The following is a 20620-nucleotide window of genomic DNA, read 5'->3' as shown; positions in this document are numbered from 1 at the left end:
GACCAATTGGTGAAGTTCAGAGAAGCCCTGGAGAGAATGTGAGGTGGACACAGCTCATGAGCAAAGGTTGGTAATGTCCAACCAAATATCCAGAGGCCCCGTTTACTTATCTATTGCCAACTGTCCCGAATTTCCACCAGGCACAAGGAGTGTAGGATGTACAAAGAGGCCCCAAGGGCTTCCCCCAAGGCTCTGCAAATCAGATAGGAAAAGGGGACTTATCCATAAATAGCATGGGGGGTGGGGTGGGAAACAACTGGAAACTCTTTGGGGCACCTGCTGGCTCAGTGGTTGAGCATCTGCCTTCGGCTCAGGGTGTGATTCCAGGGTCCTGGGATTGAGTCCCGCATCGGGATCCTTGCAGGGGGAGCCTGCCTCTCCCTCTGCTGTGTCTCTGCCTCTCTCTGTGTGTCTCCCATGAATAAGCAGATAAATGTTTAAAACAAAAACGAAAGCAAATGGAAACTCCTGCAGGACAAGAAGGCATACACAGCTAAGGGTGGACAGGAGAGACTGCTTGCAGCCTGGGTGGAGGAAGGAAGAGAGGATGAGGGAAGGCTTCCTGGAGAAGGTGCCATTTCAGCTAGGCCTTGGGAAAAAAATACATAGAAATAAATCAATAAATAAACAAACAGACAGATAAATAACTGGATGTCTCCCAGACACGTTTGCTTTCGAGTCACGGAGAGTTTCGGGGAGATACAACCACCCCGACCAGACAGCACCTCTTAAATAAGTCTTCACCAAGCATGGCCAGATCCTGGCCTTGCAGCGCACCTTTATCATGCTGCTGGACTTACAGAAAGACTGGGGTACGGGTCAAAGGTGGAACATTAGAAATAAAAATTAGGCCCCGCTCACAGCCCTGAGAATAGCTCAGTCTTTTTCAAGTCTTTCTGGCTGTTTCGGGAGAACTGCAAGGCTCAGGAGATAGTTAAGATAAGAGTTCTTTTTATGTCTGTTTGCTGATTCAGAACATCTCCTGACCTGAAGGGCTTCTCGCTTTTCTATGTAGCTTTCTCTATAAAGGAATTGATAATTCCCCTACAAGAAGTAGCAACATCTCTCCAAGTAGAACAGAAGCGCTGCTATTCTTAACGGGGGAGCGGGCAGTGGGTAAGAACGGCAGTGGAGATAAAGGACATAAATCTACCAGAAGTTTCTTTTTTAGAGACCAAGGTTGCCTGGATAGACGGTGAGACATGACCAAAGTCCTCCTGCCTCTCCATCTGAGACATACAACTTTAAACACTCCGCACCGTGAAAAACCACGCTGGGCCTAGTGTGAAACATTACATGATCCTGGACCCAAGACTCGAGAAAAACCTGGAAAGCATTTTCCTCCTAGTGCTCTTTCAAAGCTTGACAGACATGGAAATTCCTGTGACTTTTTCCCCATCATAAATAAGGTGCATTGTGTCATGACAAAAATGACCTGTCACTGATTCAGTGGCCTTACTGATGGAATACATTCTTCTTTCCTTCGTGTGCTAAACTGTTCACTTTTAGCTTCCCCACTCGAAGTCAACTAGATCTTAAAAAGCGGCTGGATTGGGCACCTGCATGGCTCAGTGGTTGAGTGTCTGAGTTTGGCTCAGGTTGTGATCCTGGGGTCCTGGGATCAAGTCCCGCAGCATGCTCCCTACAGGGAGCCTGCTTCTCCCTCTGCCTCTCTCTGTATGTCTCCCATGAATAAGTAAATAAAATCTTAAAACAAAAACAGGGGCTGGATTAAAACACGGTGCTCTATTTGTCAGGCTTCTGTGGGCCCTTCGGTTGTACAGTCAAGGAAGCAAATTACAACGTTCGTGGCTGCCCTTCCTTTAAATAACCTGCCCTGGGACTGTCCTTGCCCAGAGTGAAGACCTGGCCAAGGCTCAGGGCGTGGGGGGGGGTGGGCAGCTCTGTGTGGGATGAGAGGGAACACAAACACTGCAGCAGCTAATTCTTGCCCCCACCATCCCCAGGCGATGCTCGACAGAAACTTGGCACTTAACATCATCACCCTGCAGGGGCGGTGGATTGCTTTCTCACAAAAAGCCTGCCTATCATACAATCCCAGGACCTCCTCCAGGAGGACACCCGAGGTTTGCACCAAGGATAAAGTCCCTGGAGGAGGGTGGTTACGAGAAAACCCCAAGTATCAGAAGAAGGCCCTCAACAAAAGAGTACTACGACGGAGCATCCTTCTAACGCAGGACCCACGTCCATTGGTAGTTATAAAGGTTATCATGGATTACTACCTTTTCCAACATTTAGTTGAACCTAAATTGCTAGGTAATTGGTCAAAACCAAACCGCAGCAACGAAACCAACAAAAGCTAGTTTCAGGGCATGCCACCCTGACCTGTAACGTCTTGCGTACGTTTACACACACAACCATCTCTCCTAGGTTCTATTAGGCCCCTTTGCAGAACAACCTCATTTGGGATGCTGATAAGAACAATGATAGCCACTTTCTTCTCTATCTGCTAAGATAATGGTATTTATATACTAAACATATAAGAGTCTGAAATATATATTTTTAAAACTCTTCTGGCTGAGATGCAATGACCCAGCAGCAGAATGCAACCCTTACTTGCCAAATGAGCCCCAGGTATATGACAGCCGGGTTTTGACATGCCCCCACTTGCCCTGACTTTCACAGTAGCAACAAAAGTTCAAGAAGGAACCCTTCACCTTCACTGCAATTAAAACGGATCATGGCCATTTACAGATGAGCGTGCCATTTAAAAAAAACCACCACCATAGTTCATTGGAGTTCTTCAAGTTTCGAGATCTTCATCTACAAAACAGGCAAAATAGTCTCAGGCTACAACCGCAATTCTGATACGAATCAAGTAAAATATTACCTCTGAAGACACCTTATGAGCTATGGTGTAAAAATGTACATTATCTCCAGGATCCTTTCAACGGCTTCAATACCTGCCCTGGACTTGAGACCACGGATTAATCTAGAATGTTTTTGCTCATGGATTCCCTTGATCAAAACTTCTGACACAAGCCTCCAATACACACTAGATAAAATATTCATGCATTAACCTAGACATCAAGTCTTTCTATCATCTCCAATGTCATCTTCCACCAATTCTCCCCAACTGGAACCTCCCTGAACAGTCAGGTCAAGTGCCTTCTCGTGGATTCTTCCGATCAGTCTCTGTGATCTCTGGAATTTCTTCTGATGATCTGCATCCCAACACTCACACCCCTGCCCTCCTCTGGCTGCAAGGCCACCCCATGGGCCCGTGACAGCTCACCCTGACCTCTTCCTGCATTACAAGGCCTGTGCAGTTTACCACAGATGCTTAGGTACGTTCTTTAAAACACAAATTCTCAATTGTAGATTGTTTATTTATCTTATTTTTTTTAGATTTTATTTATTTATTTGAGAGAGAGAGAGAAAGAGAGAGAGAGAGAGTAAGCACTAGCAGAGATAGGGGGAGGAGCAGAAGGAGAAGGAGAAGCAGACTTCCAGCTGAGCAGGGAGTCCAATATGGGATTCAATTCCAGGACCCTGGGATCATGACCTGAGCCAAAGGCAGACATTTAACCTAATGAGTTACTCAGGTGCCCTGTAGATTGTTTATTTTTTAGAGTTACAGCATTTTAGCACACACATGAATACAGCACAGCAGTAAAGTACAGAAGAGGTGCAGATACTGCAAAGGTAAACATACGCCCACTTCAAAAGCACTGGGGGAAGGTGGGAGAGGGCTTTCCTCCTATACATTCAATTTCCACATCAATGACTCATCTTCCAGTGGGATGGTGACAACTGGAACACACAAATCAAGTAGGTGAAGAAATACATAATCACCCTAAACAAGGAAAACACAAACAAAAACTGATAAGACAATTTCCCTTGGACCACTGTCAACCTATAAAACAATATATGTGGTCAGAGATTTGTTTTCTATTATTAAGTGATTTAAATTTCCAAATACTGAATTTGGTTTCGAAAGAAGGGGAGGAGGGCGGAGTTAGAATTATATTTAGTGGCTTTTTCAAACTTATTTCAGCCTTCTATAGGTTCTACTGGACAATTCACAAAAGGGTCACCCCACATTTAAATTCGATGTTTCTAAACAGTTTCAAGAACATTAGTGCTCGCAGAGCCATAGATAGATAATGTCCTGGTGTAAAAAGCGACGCTTAAGTTGATGCTTACGCACCCAAAAATACGACGGAATACTGCGATTTTTAAAGGTTTTACATGATACAGGCATAAAGCCTCATTACAACTGTCTGAATGTTCTGCAAGTCTTACATAATGAAGAAACCATCACAATTCATAGTTATAGTTATATAATAATGTTATAAATCTGGAAGTCCAGAAGGGCACCATTTATGTCAATATTTCAGTCAAAAATTCTGTCGACTGGGCGCCTGGGTGGCTCAGTCGGTGAAGTGTCCGCCTTCAGCTCAGGTCATGATCTCAGGATCCTGGAATCGAGCCTTATGTCCTGTTCAGTGCTCAACACAAAGTCTGTTTCTCTGTCTACCTCCGCCCCTCCCCCTGCTCGTCCTCTCTGTTTCAAAGAAATAAATAAAATCTCAAAAACAAATTCCGTAGTCCATATCTAAACCATCACTCCAAAAGAGTGAATTAATGAGTTATTCACTCATAATTAAGACTAAACGGTGCTTATACCCAACATCCGAAAAGACCCAGCTATCTGGCTCCTGAATTTCATCAGCTCCATCCTATATTTTGCTAAGGTATAATTATTCTAGCATCTTTGAGTGTATCTTTAATGCCTGTATTACTTAAAATCTTTAATGTACCCTCAATACTGTCAATGAAAAGTACCATATTAACATGAGAGAAAAAGAAGGGATAATAAACCGTAACAAGGTCATAAAAGTTTTCCAAACCGACGTTGCAAGATCCCATTTAACTTGCTGGTAAATAACCTCAAAATAAACATGCTGTCTTCCACAACGATTCTGGCAGAACTAAGTTTTAGACTTCTGTATTCTCTGGCAAAGAAAGAGAAAGTCATGACTTTCTATGTACAAAAAAGAAACGTCTCAGGCCTTCCTAAACACTCTACTAAATAGCTTCACCACCTTCCATATCTTCTGCTCCCAACCACTTACGGAATGACCCAGGACTTTTTCAACTGGCTAAAGATTAAAGTTCCATAATGCAAAGTCTTCCAAAGATGACAGAGAATTCAGCATCCTCTGTTGGTCTAAAACAATCCACCAGAACACATTTAGGGACAAGGAGTGATTCAGAAGATAATTCTTTCACATAAAAAAGTGACAAGAGAAAAAAATCAGAAAAGTAGCTCCCAAATATGGCTTTCACATTAGGGAAATTTTCTCATCTGTTCACCAGAAATACTGCTGGGGAGAAAAGTGACTCATTTATAGGGAGTTCTCCAAGTCCACTCATGTTAAGCAACAAATTGTCCATGGCTCCCCTTAAAATCATCTTGACCACAAATAATGGGAATCAAAACTTGTGCTGGTTGGAATCAGGTCCTATCAACACTCCCTCAATAGGCTAGTGCTGGCAAAAACTGCCTAGCATTATATTTGTGATAATTCAGTTGTCCTCATGGCAGCATGTCAAGATGTCACAAATAGTGATTTATTATTTCTCTAGAGTATCAAAAAGCTGCTGACCTAGGGGAGTTTGACAAACAAAGGCCTTGTTTACAAAGCAAGACTTCTAAAGGGGGGGGGGGGAAGCCATGAAAATACTGAAGGACACCACCACTTTTAAAATTTATGAAAGTTTTCTCTTTTATGGTCTTGCTTCAATACATAATAAGCCTTTAAAATGAAATGTCAAAATATTATGGTAATATCAGGGGTATCACAATGGTCTCCTAGAGAGAACAGAATATGCTTTTATATCAGTCTGTAAATGTCTTCTTAATCAAAGTCAAAAAGTTCAAAAAAATTATATGCCAAAGTGTTACTTTCCAGCTAGCTATACTGTCAGAAATATCTTAAACAGAATTCAAGCATTGGCGATAAAATACAAGCAGGGGCATTTTTTTTTTTTTTTTTTTTGTCAATTCCAAGCCTCAGGTGTTGGTCAAAGCACTTTTCAAGAAAGTTGACGTGAAATGCTCAAAAACCACTCTAAAACGGAACAAAAGAAAAGATCTAAAGCTGCTTTGAACATACTCTTGCGGTGAATATTTTCTTAAGACGCCACAGTGCAGCCAGTCCTCAGTCCCGGAGCTAGGATGTCACTGCTGTCACTCATAAGAGAGAGGCTGCATGGAAGGTAGCGCTCCCTCACCTCTGACCATCCTTCAAGGCTTCTGATACCCCAAACTCCTAATTTATTTTTACAATGCTCTTTACCTACAAGGCGCCTCTTCTTAAGGCCTCCAACCAGGTTAATGGACCTGGGTCTCCAGGCTTGGATTTTTTTCCTTAGTCCACTGCAATAAATATCTTTGGTACCTAACAGGTATCTGCAAATCCCTTCTTTCAGTAGCAAACATTTGAGTCGTCAGGGAGCTTTAAAAAAAAGAAAAAAAAAAAAAAGAAAGAAAGAAAGAAAGAAAAAAAAAAAGTCCAGGAGAATAAAAGCGCAATTAGATCCCTAAAAGAGAAAGTGTGTCTGGATTTGCATAACAATGCACCAACTTGGATTCAAACCTGCCACACCTCTTAACACTTAACCAGTGTGCTCAAAGTGGGCTGGAAGCCTACCAAGTCTGGTGTTGGCAAACAAGCCTGGGGCAGTGGCCCTCCAAGAAACTGATGGAAAATATTACGGAAATATTTGAATGTGCATATCTAAGTGTATACACACACACACACACACACACACACACACACACCACTGGGCATGCCTTTTATCTTAGCACAGCTCTCAAGGCCTTCTGGAGTCTTAATTTGGTTAAGACAGAAATTCTCTTCCACTCCACACCCTGCAGCACAAACAATCTTTCGGTTCATACTAGCATTCTGCTCCTACAGGCATGGCACAACCAGGTGTAAATAAATTAAAAAAAAAAAAAAGTCCTCTGAAATGGAAGTTTAAAATTTAACTCTGCTCTTCATGACGCACAGACGTTAAAAATAACCACTCCATGCAGCAGACAAACGTGTATCCTTCATGCCTCCCTCATGCTCTACCATTACACGTCCTTAGGAATCCAGTCTGCCCAATGACCAGGAGACGATGATGACACCTCTCCATAAGCCAGTAACCCCGGTCGCTTTGTTGTTTCAAAAGCACCCACGTCCATCCGACTGGGGAGGAAGGAAAAAAGGCGAAACCTTGCAAAACTCTCCCAAAAGTTATATAAACAAAGGAGGGGAGAAGCCCAGTGTGGGCTTTGCACCCATGTGCCACTAAAATTACATAACACCCGGCGCAGGCATTAGAGAAGGAACGGATTCTGCACAACACCCCCACTTTGCTCGACTCCCCAAGCCCGTCTCCTTCTTTAAAAAAAAAAAAAAAAAATTTTTTTTCCCCCCAAACGCCTGGCAATCCCAAAAGGACGACTCGGAATATATGCATTTTATTGCTGGGGTAAACCGTGCGAGAGTTAGGCCCGAAGTTTGGATGTGCAACAGCCCCAGGGCGCAGCCGCTCCGCTCCGCTCCGCTCCCCGGACCCGGAGGAGCCAGAGCTACGGGCGGCGGCGGCGGCGGCGGCGGCGGCGGGCGAGGCCTCCTGCTTCCCCGTCGCGGGGCTGCCCGCTGCAAAGTTTCCCCGCGATCGATCGCAGGGCGAGGAGCCCGCTGCCCCCGCCGGCCTGACTTTGCAGGAAAGGCGAGCCGGGAGCCCGGCGGGGGCCGGCAGGGAGAGCGCTGGCAAGCTCCGCGCTCGGCGGGCGGCGCCGGCGCAGGCTCCTTACCTGGGGGACGCGGAACAAAAAGAGGCGCGGGGCTCGCCGAGCCTGCGGCGGCCGCACGGCCCGAGGGGGCTCCCGGCCCGAGCCCTAGGCCCGCGCCCGAGCCCGCGGCCCGGCCCCCGCCGCCGCCGCCGCCGCCGCCGCCGCCGCTTCCTCCCTCGCGCGCGTCATGTCACGGCGATCAAACATGTCTGTGTGCGCTTCGCCGCTGTGACTTCCTGATTCTCTGCCGCTCGCGCGCGCACACTCACACTCACACTCGCAGGCACACGCGCACGCCACCCCCGCCCGCCCGCCCCCGCCGCCGAACCTCGCCTGGCGCTCCCCGGGCTCCCCGCGGCCGCCCGCGCCCCTACCCGCGACGGGGGCACCGGCCCGGCCCCGCGCGCAGCACACACGCACACTCACGCGCAGACACACTCGGCCGGCCCCGAGGGCGCGGAGGCGCGAGCCGCGGGAGCTCGCCGCCCCCTCCCACCCCCTCCCGACTTAGCCGCCCTGCCAAACTTTTTTTTTTTTTTTTTTTCCTGCCTGATCCACGTCCAACTTCCCTCCCTCCCCACCCCAGCCCCCACCCCCAGCAGGCCGGCCTGCCCTGCGCTCACCAGGATCCGCCGCAAAGCTGCAACCCGGATAAAAATAATAATGCAATCCAGGCGGCGGAGGCAGGGGCGCGCGCGAAGACGCTGGCAGGAGGCGATTTCCCCGCGTGTACCGGAAACCGGCCGGGCGCCGGGGCCAGGGCACGGGTGTCCCCGGGAGCCCGCACTGCTGCGCCCCGCCCCGCGCGCTGCAACTGCGCCCAGGCTGCGAGGCCTGGTGCGGGGCACCCGGAGCACCGGGCTCGGGGTGCGCCCGCAGCCGGAGGGCGCCTGGGGACGGGCACGCCGGACCGGTTATTTGGGGAAGTGCATCGCGACACCTTTGCAGATGGCATGGCCCTGTTTTGCAACGCAAACGGGAGGAGGGAAGACGGCCGGATGGAGGGGGAGAGCAGAGGAAGGGGTAAATCAGGTTGGGATGGGAATAAAGCAAACTCGAAAGCAGGGAGCGAGAAGGAAGGGGTGCGTGTCATCGTGGGGAGGAGGCTCCCACCCGGTCTCCCCGCCTCCCGCCCTCCCCACCCCCGCCCTCCTCCTCCCCCCACCCCCCACCCCCACCCCCTCGCAGCCCTTCCCCTTCTCCGGCGAACGCCACCACTGCTGGCCGGGTGCGCGCGGGTCCTGTTTGTGACAGTCAGGCAGAGAGGATTATCCGGATCATGGCCTCCCGGCCCGCGGCCGCCGTGGCTCTCCCGGGCCCCGGCGAGCCCCTAGCACCCCGACGATCGCGGGCGACCCACGCCCGAGGTTCCCGCGGCTCAGGCTGGGGGGAAAGACGCCGAGCCAACGAAAACAAACCCGGGGAAGGGGGAGGGCAGCGCAACCGAGCCCGGCGGGCACCTCCGACCTCCTTCCCTGGGGCCTCCTCCCTCCCCGCCGGCGGCGCGGCCCGGGCCGGACACCCCGAACTTCAACAGCCGAGCCCGCGCGGCCGCCAGGTACCAGGTACCAGAGGCGGGCACGTCCGCAGAGCCCCGGGCGCAGCGCCCCGGGAACCCCTCTGCCTAAAAAGGGCCTGCCTACCGGTCAGCGTCCTCCTCCCCGCCCGAGGGAACGCGCAAAGTGGAGGTGACACCTCCGATCCTGCACGCACCGGCCCCGCGGCGGTGGCTGCCGCCTCCCGGGCGCGCCAGCCTCGGCTCCTCCCGCCGCGATCGGCTCGCGTCTCGGCAACCGGAGCCCTTTAAACAAGTCCCCGGGAGGCGGGTGGCAGCCGCGATCGTTGGCGGGGTTGGCGCCAGCCCGGGCTCCTCGCCCTCCTCTCCCGCGCCCCTTCCAACTCTTCCGGGGAGGACGGCTCGGGGTGAACTGTCGCCTTTCCATCCTCCTCCCGGGTCCTCCAGCCGGCGCCCTCCCCCAGCCTCGAGGGGATGGGGGGGGGGGGGATTGCAACCTTGCGGAGTGTGTGTGTGTGTGTGTGTGTGTGTTGCAACCTTGAGTTGGCAGCGAGCGCATCGCTGACTGCCTACCTGGGGTCAAGGCTGTGCTGTGTCGGGATCCCCCCCACCCGCCCCTCGCCTCCCCGAAGTAGTAATTATTACTGTTATTATTAGAACAGCGAGGTTCGGTTGAAACTTTCCCGTTTCTTCCACGGCCGCCCGGGAGCTGTCGTTAGAGCATTCCACCTGAGGCCCGCGGGGAGGAGGCGGGCTTTTTTGTTGTGGTGGTGGTGGTGGCGGTGGCGGCGGTTGGCCCGCCTGTTTGTTTTGGTCTCCGTGCATGCACAATAAATAATAATTAGGATAATAATGAAGACTCCCCGGCGAAGGCGGCGCGGTGCCGGAGGGGTTTGCGCGGCGGCTGCAGCCCCGGAGGCCGGAGGGAGGGAGGGATGGGCGGGGGGGGGGGGGGGGAGAGGAGAAAGGAGTTGTAAGTTATATTTACCTTGCTCGCGAGGAGTATGCTGGCTGAATCTCTTCCCTCTCTGAGTCACCCAGAGTACAGAAACAGAGGGAGAGAGGACTAGATTATGAATATGACTTCATTGATGACAGCCATCCCCTCCTCTTCCTAAAGTCGGGCTCCGCCCCGCGTCCCACCCTCGCCGCCTCCACGGGCGCCGGAAGACGCGCCGCAGTTGGCCCCGCGCGCCGCTCCTCCCTGCCCGCCCGGGCGCGGGTTGGCGGGACGCGCCTGTCACTCGGCCCGCTCAGCGACTCCGGGAGCTCGGGGCGGGGGGGGCGGAGGAGGGGGCGGTGTGCAAGAATGTGCACCGAGACGGCTCTACTGTATGCGTGGATCCGTGTGTGTGTGTGTGTGTGTGTGTGTGTGTGTGTGTGTGTGTGTCTGCGCGGCGCCGGCTCCCGGGCCGTGCTGGTGCCTGGAGCGGAGAAACTGCGCAGGACGCAGAGCTCGCCGCGAGCCCCGCAGGACTTGGGCGTCCGACACCCCTCTCCCGGCGGTCGACCTCGGGGCGGGAGGGGGGAGCTTTGGAAGGGACGTCGCCGGGCGCCCCCCACCCCCGCCCCGCCACCCCGCCACCCCGACGCGCGGTGGGGGGTGGGGAGGGCGGCCGTAGTAATAGCGCGTAGTAGTTTGGGGGTAGGTGGAGAAGGTGCTGGAATTTAACTGTGCCTCCGCCTGCCGGAGCGCGCCTGCAGAGGGAAGAGGGGAGGGGACCGGGGGAGGGCTCCGAGTGGCACCGGAGCTGTTAGTGCACTGCACAGTGTGGACCGTGAAAGAAAAAGAAGAAGAAGAGAAAAAAAAAAAAAAAAAAAGCAGGCATTGTCGTGCCGGCTGAAACTTTTTCTACGCCACCCCCCTCCCCGTTACCTCCCCCCCCACCCAAGGTTGTAATTATAAATCTGTCCCCTTTCTCCCCCGTAAAAAAGGGAGGCGGGCACAAAGAACATTCCTGCCAAATCTGTCTCTTTTCTAAAGGACGGCAAGCTTCCAAATGCCAACGAGGGAAAAACAGCTGAGAGGCTGAATGCCTTGTAAATAAATAAGCCCACCCTAACCCCTCTGTTTACTTTGCGGACCAGATGCGGCACGTGAAGCTTCCCTCACCTGTCATCTTCGAATAAAATGCATACAAGGAAGACATAGATAGGGAAAAACAACCCCGTGGGGGCGGGGCGAGCGGGTGAGGGGACAGCTGAAGCGTGGAATCTGCTTTTGATTTAAGAAAGGGACTAAATCTCTTATCCTGGGCAGCCCACAGTCTGTCCTCTCCCACCTCACGTTGCAGACCGATTAAGGCTGCAAACAGTAAACTGCTGGCACTTGGCAGTTTGGAGACCTCTTGTTCCAATTCTCCTTGAAATACAGTTCTTTGGCTGGCGGAATAGGTCAGTGTTTGCTGAGACAATTTTATTTTTAGTTTTATGAAGTGTGAAAGAATGTTAGGAGATTTTAAATCAGGGGCCTATTATTTCAGACTCAGATTAATGTAAGTGCTTGACTCTTAAAATTAAAACTGTTCCTATATGGTAGTGTTATGAAAAGAATGATGTATCCTTTATTTTGTAATGTAATGGCTTCAATTAGTCATTCAAAGTGCACCGTGACTCTCTAGTGGAGGATTTTCCCCCTAGAGTAAAATCCTATTTTAAGACCATTTTGCAGTTGCAAAATTGAGTCTTGGAGCAACCAGGTCTGAAATGCACTTCTCGGATGCTTGAAATTAGGCACTGGAGAAGTTTCCGTCAAGAAGCAATGGAAAGTGCACCCAATGCTGCACATGGTCTGTAAGTGGCAAAAAATTGCTTACGGGGCTGGTCCCGCTGCTGCTGGGGGGAAGTAGAGTTTGCAAGGGCACCAAGTTCAGGCCTCTGGGAGTGCCAATGTCAGCCACCCTGTAGTTTCAAAGGCTTTGTTACTTGCTCCATGACTTTGGTGTTAAAATTTCCTGTCTATCCTAGGATGAACCTCAGGATAACAAAAGAAAATGCATCTAAGAGAAACAATATAGTATGCCCCGAAGAGACAGTCCACTGTAAGAACTTGTTTTTCTGCCTGAGGATATGCCTGTATAACTTTTCCCTGGGAAATAAACAGTGAGAAACCTTAAAATTAGCGATGTAGTGAAAGTATAACTTCCAACTGCCTCATAAATTGCAACTAATAATATAGCCAGATAACCTAGTTGTCTGTAAAAGGGCTTTAACCTAATGGCAATGCTTATTACATTAGCTAATAGCTAGGTTTTAATTTTTTTTCAGGCCCAGTTGGTTTCTCTGGCATGCCAACCCCATACCTTTATTCCCGTGTGTGTGTGTAAGTACCTGTGTTCCCTTTAAGATTCCACCTTTACCTGCCATGCCAAATTTCAAAGAGAGAACAATCGTCTTGGTAAGACGCTGGAGGAAGAAGCTGGACATTCCTTGCAGCATTTTGTCAGGGGGGAGAGTTAAAAAGAAAATACTCACCTTGCTACATGTGTATATTCTTCGGCCCATATAAAATTTTGATGCAGTACTTGGAGGGATTGGTTTCAATGCATTATATGCTCGACTATGGGAATTGAAAAATAAAATCTATCTCTATATCTGGAGCAGAGCTTAAATATAGATATTGCATCTCCTTTCCCCTTCGTATTGGTTTAAGAAAGCACCACCTTCTCCCTTCAGGTCTTTTCAGCCTTCGTCGTCTTGTTTGTAGCTTGCACTGCAGCAAGTAGAAATGTTAGAAAAATAAGGCCTACACTCAGGAGAAATGAAAAGGCAGTCAGGGAAAAAAAGAGAGAGAGATTGTAGAACGTATAGTAGAAGCTTCATCTCTGAGGTAAAGCAACATTTAACAATTGATGTTAAGGAGGAAAATGATGGGGTTCTTTTGTTTCGCAGAAGATCCACACAAAAGCCAATATGGTTGGAGGCTAAAAGGACCCCAAGAGGCTGCACAGGATGCTATATTCACATGAAGCTTTTCCTTTTGGACTTTGATGAGTCATAATGTGTTCTCTGAACTTGCTTTTCTCTTTCTAGTTTGGCATCAAGAGATAGAAGTCGCTTTTTCATGTCTGTCTGGCCACATTCACTTGTTATGTAAGTCGGCTCTGGTTGATGTTCTGTTTAGAGTAGATATTGGGTTTGAAAATTGATATCTAGTTATAACACCCTCATAAAGAAAGATGCCGTGCACAAAGTTAGGAAGCTTGTGATCCCACCAGGCAAACTGGTACTGCTGGCTGAGATGTTGCCTGGCTCAAACGGGAGCAAGTCAGACCCTTGGGGAATGAGTACATTCATCTACAGTAACGGAACCCAAACGTGGACAAAGTGAATCAGCCGACAATTGACTTTAGCGACGAGTTTAGAATTAGTAAGTAAATTTACTATGGAGGTAAACACTCCTTGCTCTTCTTCCCACCCAATAGTCTCAAGAGATTTTGTTTCACCAGTCATTCCTCCAAAATACCACCCAGTTCTCTTTGTGATGGTATCACCTTCTAGCTTGAGAGCCTTTGTCTACTTCCAATCCATTCCATGATGAATTTCAGCAGTAGCATGTCTTCCAAGGCTAGGCAAGGACAGATTTCTGCCAGCCTTGTTGACTTCCTCACATCACTTAGCTCCAGAGACCTGGCCTACCTACTGGTTCCTAGGGGGCCATATTGGAAATACTTCCCTCTGACCAAAATGCACGTTCCCAGTCCACGTCCTCCAAGACTCAGCTGTGGCGCAGCATCCTTCCAGTGGCCCTCCTTGCCCTCCCCAGGCAAAGGAAGCTGCTTATCCTACTCTGCTCCCATAGCAACCAGTGTGTACCTCCATTACAGCACTTATCACTTTGATGCGATTATTTGTTTGGTATCCTCCACTAGATGGTTAGTGCCTGGAGGGGGTAGAGCAAGTTCAATTCATCTTTGAAACCTCAGCACTTAGCCGGATGTCTAGTACAGTACATTGTATGTTGTTTAACAAAAAAAAAAAAAAAAAAAACCCACAACTTTGTTGAATGACAGGATGAGATATATATATTAAAATTATCCGATAGGATTTAACCAGACTTCCCAATTCATAATTCTCATGTCAATGAACAAGATTACTAAGTGTTCAGAATCTGTTGTTTTCCAAGCTGAAAAGGCTAATATGTTTTTGTTTTGTTTGTTTTGTTTTGTTTTGGGGGGTGTAAAGTGGGAGGTGAGAAGCTTCATCTCTTGCAGTCATATAAAGAGCACTGAGAGGAGGTTTTGTTTGGTTTTTAAATTAGGCTAGGAATAACATGAGTGTACACTTGGCAACTGTGTGATCAGCAATAATCATTATAATAGCATCTCCTTGTATTCCTCCTTCAAATCACATGCCACTGTTTGTACACAGACCATTACTTATGCCATGTATCCACGTGACCCTATTAGTTATGTGACATTATCCCCATTTTACAGATGAAGAAACTGAGAGGCAGTAAATAATTTGCCTAAGACAGGGGTCTCCAAAGTGGAGTGAGCAAAGGAATTCGCTGTGACTTGGGAAGAACATTAGAAATTCTATTTCTTTCTCCTTTAATGATTAAAAAAATATGTAATGACCCGAAAGAGAAGAGCTGTACAAATGTTTATGATATTCATTTACCCTAGCACCTTTACATGGTGCCAAGTAAAGTGGTCACTGCAAAGTATTGTATCTGAGGAGTACTTAGGGAAGAGCCACAGATGGCAGGATGACTGTGGCACCCCTCTGGTTCTTTCACTTTCAGGGTGTCTACGCTGCCTGAAGCTTACACCTTCCACAAAGTGTCTCCTCTGGTTTTCACCAATTAACTCTCTTATTTGGAAAACAAATGGCTTAAAAGATTCCTTCGAAAAAAATCAAAGGTTGAGATAAATCCAATAATGCACTCACAGGTGAAAATAAAGATCAAATCTGCCCCTTTAAGTTCTAAGAGTTTTTTGTCAGCCACACTGAGAAGCAAAAACAATGACAGTCTAATTGGATCTGACGAGAAATAGGTCAAAAACATTCACAATTATTCAAGACTCTTTGCAGTTTGGATTTATATGCACTATCACTAATGATGAATTCTGATCTGAGCATATATTTTGCCGTGAGATATTAGCTATTGATAGAGTATGATATCATCATGATTAGCAAGATATTTTATTCTCTCATCTTCATCTCACTCTAACTTCTATTTTGTGTATGTTTATGGTGCACTTGATATATTAATGCTGAATACATGTATTACGAATAAATATGCATAAGTCATACACTATCCTTTTTATTTTATTATTTTTTTCTTTTTTAACTGCAAGGGGAATGTGATCAAATAACTTGGAGAGAACTAAATGATGAAGTCAGAATTTTTAACCCAGCTCGGTAAAACTCCAGAGTCAGCATGATCTATGTTGCTCATGTAGAAACTGTTCAATCATTTGTCATCAATACAGGGTTCTTAACCCATTATGGGACAGAGGGAAGGTGGAATATAAATGAGCTTGGGCGCATTTGGCAATCCATTGAAACTGGGTCTGAAATTCCATGATCACGTTAAAGTGCACTTTCTGCAAAGGGAATCCATACATTCAATCAGATTCTCAAGGGGATCTTCATCACAGAGGGTAAGAATTACTGATATAGAGGTATCAGCAGCATTAACGATCTAGGATACTTTTCTGATAAGAAATTAATCTTTCCTTTAACTTTCATAAAGTGAAGCCTGTGCACTTTATGCATCCAATCAGGTCTGTCCTTAGAAAAACCATTTAGAACTCAATATTTCTCTAGATAGTTCAAATGCATTCTAACTGCCCAAAGGAAGGCTTCATCTGTCTCCGGAGATAGGCTTTCTGAGGATAATTTCATTCCAAAGGATTTTCTCAATAATACTCTTTATATACTGTTGACTACACAAGAAAGGATTTCTATGAATGTTGTCATCAACGTTTCTTTGAGGCTTTGACACATCTTGGGGCAGTTGTGTGTTAGGAGCCAGAACATGAACTCAAAGCCAAAAATTTTTTTATTGTTATAAATTGTTCAAATATTTTAATATTTCTTTGGGAGGCCATTGTCCCGACTGCCCTTTGACTTATACTGTGTTCCTCTGAATGATAACATGCTATTGCACCAGTGAGAGACTGACTATAGCTCATCTCCAAGGCCCCTCAACCAAATACCACAGTGGTAGACTATGCCATATCCTTTTACCTTGATGTTTTATTAGATGTTTCCTTAAAGATTTTATTTACTTATTTATTCATGAGAGACACACACAGAGAGAGAGAGAGAGAGGCAGAGACATAGGCAGAGGGAGAAGCAGTCTCCCTGTAGGGAGCCCGACATAGGACTTGATCCCAGGACCCCAGGATCACGACCTGAGCCAAAGGCAGATGCTCAACCACTGAGCCACCCAGGTGTCCCTGTTTTATTAGATTTTTATGGCAGTGTTTTACTGTTAGACCCCCTTCAGCTGTCACTGGACTTATCTTTTCAGTTGCCGTTCATTGCATTTTATTTGTCTGCGACCCTTTTCCAGCTGGACTTCCAACACATCACCCACCAGATTCTCCCTTCTAGTTGAGCACACAAAAGCGCAATCTGCTGTCGTTTTATTCCAGCCATTTTTCTGCGCTTGAAGCCGTTCTATGCAAATTCAAGAGAGGAGTAGAAAATAAACCGGGAACATATAAAAACAGAAATAACCATGAAAATTACCTTAGATGACTCTTTAAAGAAATTGAGATAAATAATCTGCTTTGGGGATCAAAAAAAAAAAAATCAGTCTCTCCACAGGTGGGGATAAAATACATTCCACAACAATATGGCTTTATTTTAGTTTCCAATGGTGTTACCAGCCAGAAAGTGATGAATATAAAAAAATAAATAAAAACCTACAAACGTATAAAACAAAACAAAACAAAAAACCCCAAGTATATGAAGTTTGAGGAAAGGGTTGCAAGCGTCTGGATTCTACATGGGGGCAAGGTTTAATATTAGACAGGAAGCTTTTATCTTCTATCTCCTGATAAAAGTCCCTGAACAGGACCTGACTTCACTGAGTGCATAAAGGAAAAGCTCACATCTGGTCTGGAATTGTGCATATTCAATTGCTTATCTTTCCAGAAACATTGTGATATCTGTTGGAATTCTACTATTTTGAAGACAATTTGGGGCCTTTTGGTAACAGACTTTTCTTAAATATGGAGAAAAGCAAGGGAATTGCTGATAAGGTAAAAGAACATCATAGCATGCAACATTTTTTGTTTGTGGAATAGGACTTAGGATAGGTTTGCAACTTCAGGAGATCGACAGCTTAAACTTTATCTATATTTTATCAACCTATTTAAAAAAATATACGTACCTATGGGGGCATTTGTCTTGATGTGACACCTCAGTTTTATGGGGTGATTTATTTACTCACCTTAATGATAGTAACCACCGTTACCTGATATTCTGAAGACCCCATGGCCCATATCAATATTTATTCCCTAAGAACATACGACCAGAATGTTGAGCTATTATTTATAATGCTAGCATAATAAATAGATACTTATCAATTGAGGAAAATCATTAATGCAAGTATAATGGAATGATCTAGGTAAGTGACTATTCTTTTAAACAGCCTATCGGGGGCACCGGGATGGCTCGGTAGTTGAGCACCTGCCTTTGGCTCAGGTTGTGATCCCGGGGTCCTGGGATTGAGTCCTGCATCAGGGTCCTGGTAGGGAGAGCCTGCTTCTCCCTCTGCCTGTATCTCTAATGAAAAAAATAAATAACATCTTAAAAAAAATAAACAGCCTACAAATGCTAGTCCTCCTGGTCTGTGAGCTGTCACAGGCTATCTATCAGTGTCTTATTTCAAATGGTAACACTCTAACTTCTTATAGGAGTCCCTCGAAAAAAAGACATACCCACCTGAGAACCTTTGGTTCCATGCACAAAGGCAGCATAATCTACTAGAACACATGGTGGCATGGATTGCCCATGGCCACTCACCAAGGTCAGAATCTTGGTCTCCTCACTCCCAGTCAGCACACCTTCTCCAATACCACTCTGTTTCCCTTTTTAAAAGAGAAAAAAAAAAGTCTCCAAGTTCGTGATCTTCAGCTGAGTAATAGCCATTGATGCCCAAGTGAAGAAGTAGGCCGAGCACAGCCCACCGCATGCTGTCGAATTTATTTTCATAGACCATGGCTTTCAAACTGTTTTAACAACTACTCTCAGTACAAAATGTGTTCTATATCATGACCCAATATACACATACTTAGGTATATAGTGGATTTTGCCAGTCAGGGTCCAACCAGGAAGACAGAGGAATTTAATTCAAGAAATCAGTTACACAGGTGAGGGGAAGCGCTGGGAAGTCAAATATGGAACCGGGAACAGCAACAGAAAGACATCACCATCATCCTGGAGCTGAGGGAACCAAGGGAAGAGGCCGAACCGAGAGCCCCGGAACCATGGTCTCCTAGAGAGATGTGAAACCATGATGGTTCTCCAAGCCGCCATGGAGGTACAGCTGTTGCTAGAGATGTGGCGAGAGGCAGAAGGAGAAGAGGGGAAGAACACCCTGTCTTCTCCTTCCTTCCTGTCCTCCAGCTGTCCTGTCGCTTACCAGAGCCTCCCAGGGGCTGACTGCAGCAGATACAGGAACCTGGGAAGTGCACCCCAAAGAGTCAGCTCCCGCTTGCTTCAGAAATCCCAGCAGGAGAGTGAAGCATGGACACAGTAAGGACAACAGAGTCTCCTCCGACAGCAATGCCCTCTGAAGTTAATTATTCTTTTTTTTTTGGTCAGTGCTGCACACACCCCACCATGACTCAGAATTCACAGTGAGTTAAAAACCACTCCTTGGACCAAAAAGGGGATACACATGTCAGCAAATCTTTGCCCTCACCTAAATATTCTTTCAGTTCAGGCTATTAAATGTGAGTCTGGTGATCAAGACTTTATGGATTATATCATATGAAACTTAGCAAAATAAAAATTTCCACCAGGCTCCTACACTCAGGCCATCTTTTGTGGTGGTGTGTGGATACCAAGTAAATGATAATGGATGACAATGAAACATGTCAGTTCCAAGGCCTTATTTTTTCCACAAAATCAGCAAATAGCTAGATATAATAGAGATTTATCAATTCCTTTTTCTTTTTCTGTAGAGACTTCCAAGTATAGCAATAATAGTTAAACTTTTATAATAGAATCATTCCTTGTAAGTCGTTTTTACGAAGATCCTGGTGGTACACAAATGAGGGTTAGTATGCATGAGTATACTATGCATATTATACATATATAGTATATGTATATATGACTGTAGTAGATGACTGTAGTCATACAGACATGACTGTAGTAAGATATTAACTGTAAAATTTAACCAGTATTTTAAGCCAATTAATAACAGATAAATACATCTAAAGCTGTATATGCAACAGTTTTAGATTTGGGGAAAGCTAGTAAAATAGATACAATATCCTAATTTGAATTAATAATGAGAAAACTGTCATTTATGATTACATTTTCACATGAGTATCAGGTTGCATATTATGTTAACAGCAAAATCTATAAAATTTTCCACCTTGGTAAGAATTTAGAGTGTGAAATTTGCTAGTCATGTTTCCAGGGCCCCGGGTTTTAATAGATTCATGATGCATTTGTTGGTCGCTAGTCATTATGAAGGGCGTAATACTGGCCTCTGCTGATTTGTGTATTCAGCGTCTTTTTGAAAACTGAGCAAAACTATGAGTAGCTCTGTGCATCAAAGACACTATCTATTAACATAAACATTGAAGGAGAACATCATTTAGGTATCTAATAACCTAAATACCTTGTTTTGCAGGATTCAATCACCAATGTATATAACTTTATTTAAACTTGTAATCAGTGTTCTGCTAACTGATCACAATTCCTCCTGTCTTCTGAACAACATCTACCCTGCCCCAGCTCTAAGAAAAAGTTCTCACTTTAGTGATGGATTCATTACCAGGCTTTTTTTTTTTTAAGTTTTTGTTTTTGTTTGAGAGAGAGAGAGAGAGCATGAGCAAGAGAGAGATGGGGGAGGGGGCAGAGGGAGAAGTGGGCCTCCAGGATCATGACCTGAGCCAAAGGCAGATGCTTAACCAACTGAGCCACCCAGGTGTCCCATTACCAGGCTTTAAAAGCTTTGCCATATATGACATTGGATACAGTGCTAATAATGAACTAGGAAAGCTACTTGGAACACTCAGATAACACTGAGCGACATAGGTATCAAAATTTGTACATTTAGACAATTTATGTATCGAGAAAATGTGGAAAGT

At 46.4% G+C, this 20620-nt stretch overlaps 1 protein-coding gene and 1 long non-coding RNA gene across 6 annotated transcripts in view; one reads left to right on the top strand and one right to left on the bottom strand.

Annotated features, from left to right (window-relative positions):
• SMARCA2 (SWI/SNF related BAF chromatin remodeling complex subunit ATPase 2) overlaps positions 1-10482 on the bottom strand; it is a 175772-nt gene extending 165290 nt beyond the window's left edge. For 2 of the 5 annotated variants that reach the window (XM_077908407.1, XM_077908414.1), the window contains exon 1: positions 10324-10482. The gene's annotated coding sequence lies outside the window, so the exon portion shown is untranslated. Of the gene's footprint in view, positions 1-7840; positions 7970-8442; positions 8583-9462; positions 9600-10323 lie in introns of those variants that run through there. The other 3 variants (XM_077908408.1, XM_077908410.1, XM_077908409.1) reach the window with 3 other exon arrangements.
• A 640-nt stretch (positions 10483-11122) lies between these two features.
• Positions 11123-15628, top strand: LOC144319876 (uncharacterized). The gene is made up of 3 exons (XR_013385568.1): positions 11123-11729; positions 12069-12128; positions 12303-15628. It is a non-coding gene; the product is annotated as an uncharacterized LOC144319876 (long non-coding RNA).
• The last annotated feature ends 4992 nt before the right edge of the window (positions 15629-20620 follow it).

Source organism: Canis aureus, chromosome 1 (assembly GCF_053574225.1).
Source record: "Canis aureus isolate CA01 chromosome 1, VMU_Caureus_v.1.0, whole genome shotgun sequence".
Taxonomy (NCBI): Eukaryota; Metazoa; Chordata; class Mammalia; order Carnivora; family Canidae; genus Canis; species Canis aureus.
Note: the sequence above shows the minus strand (reverse complement) of the source record. Positions and strands in the feature narration are given on the sequence as shown.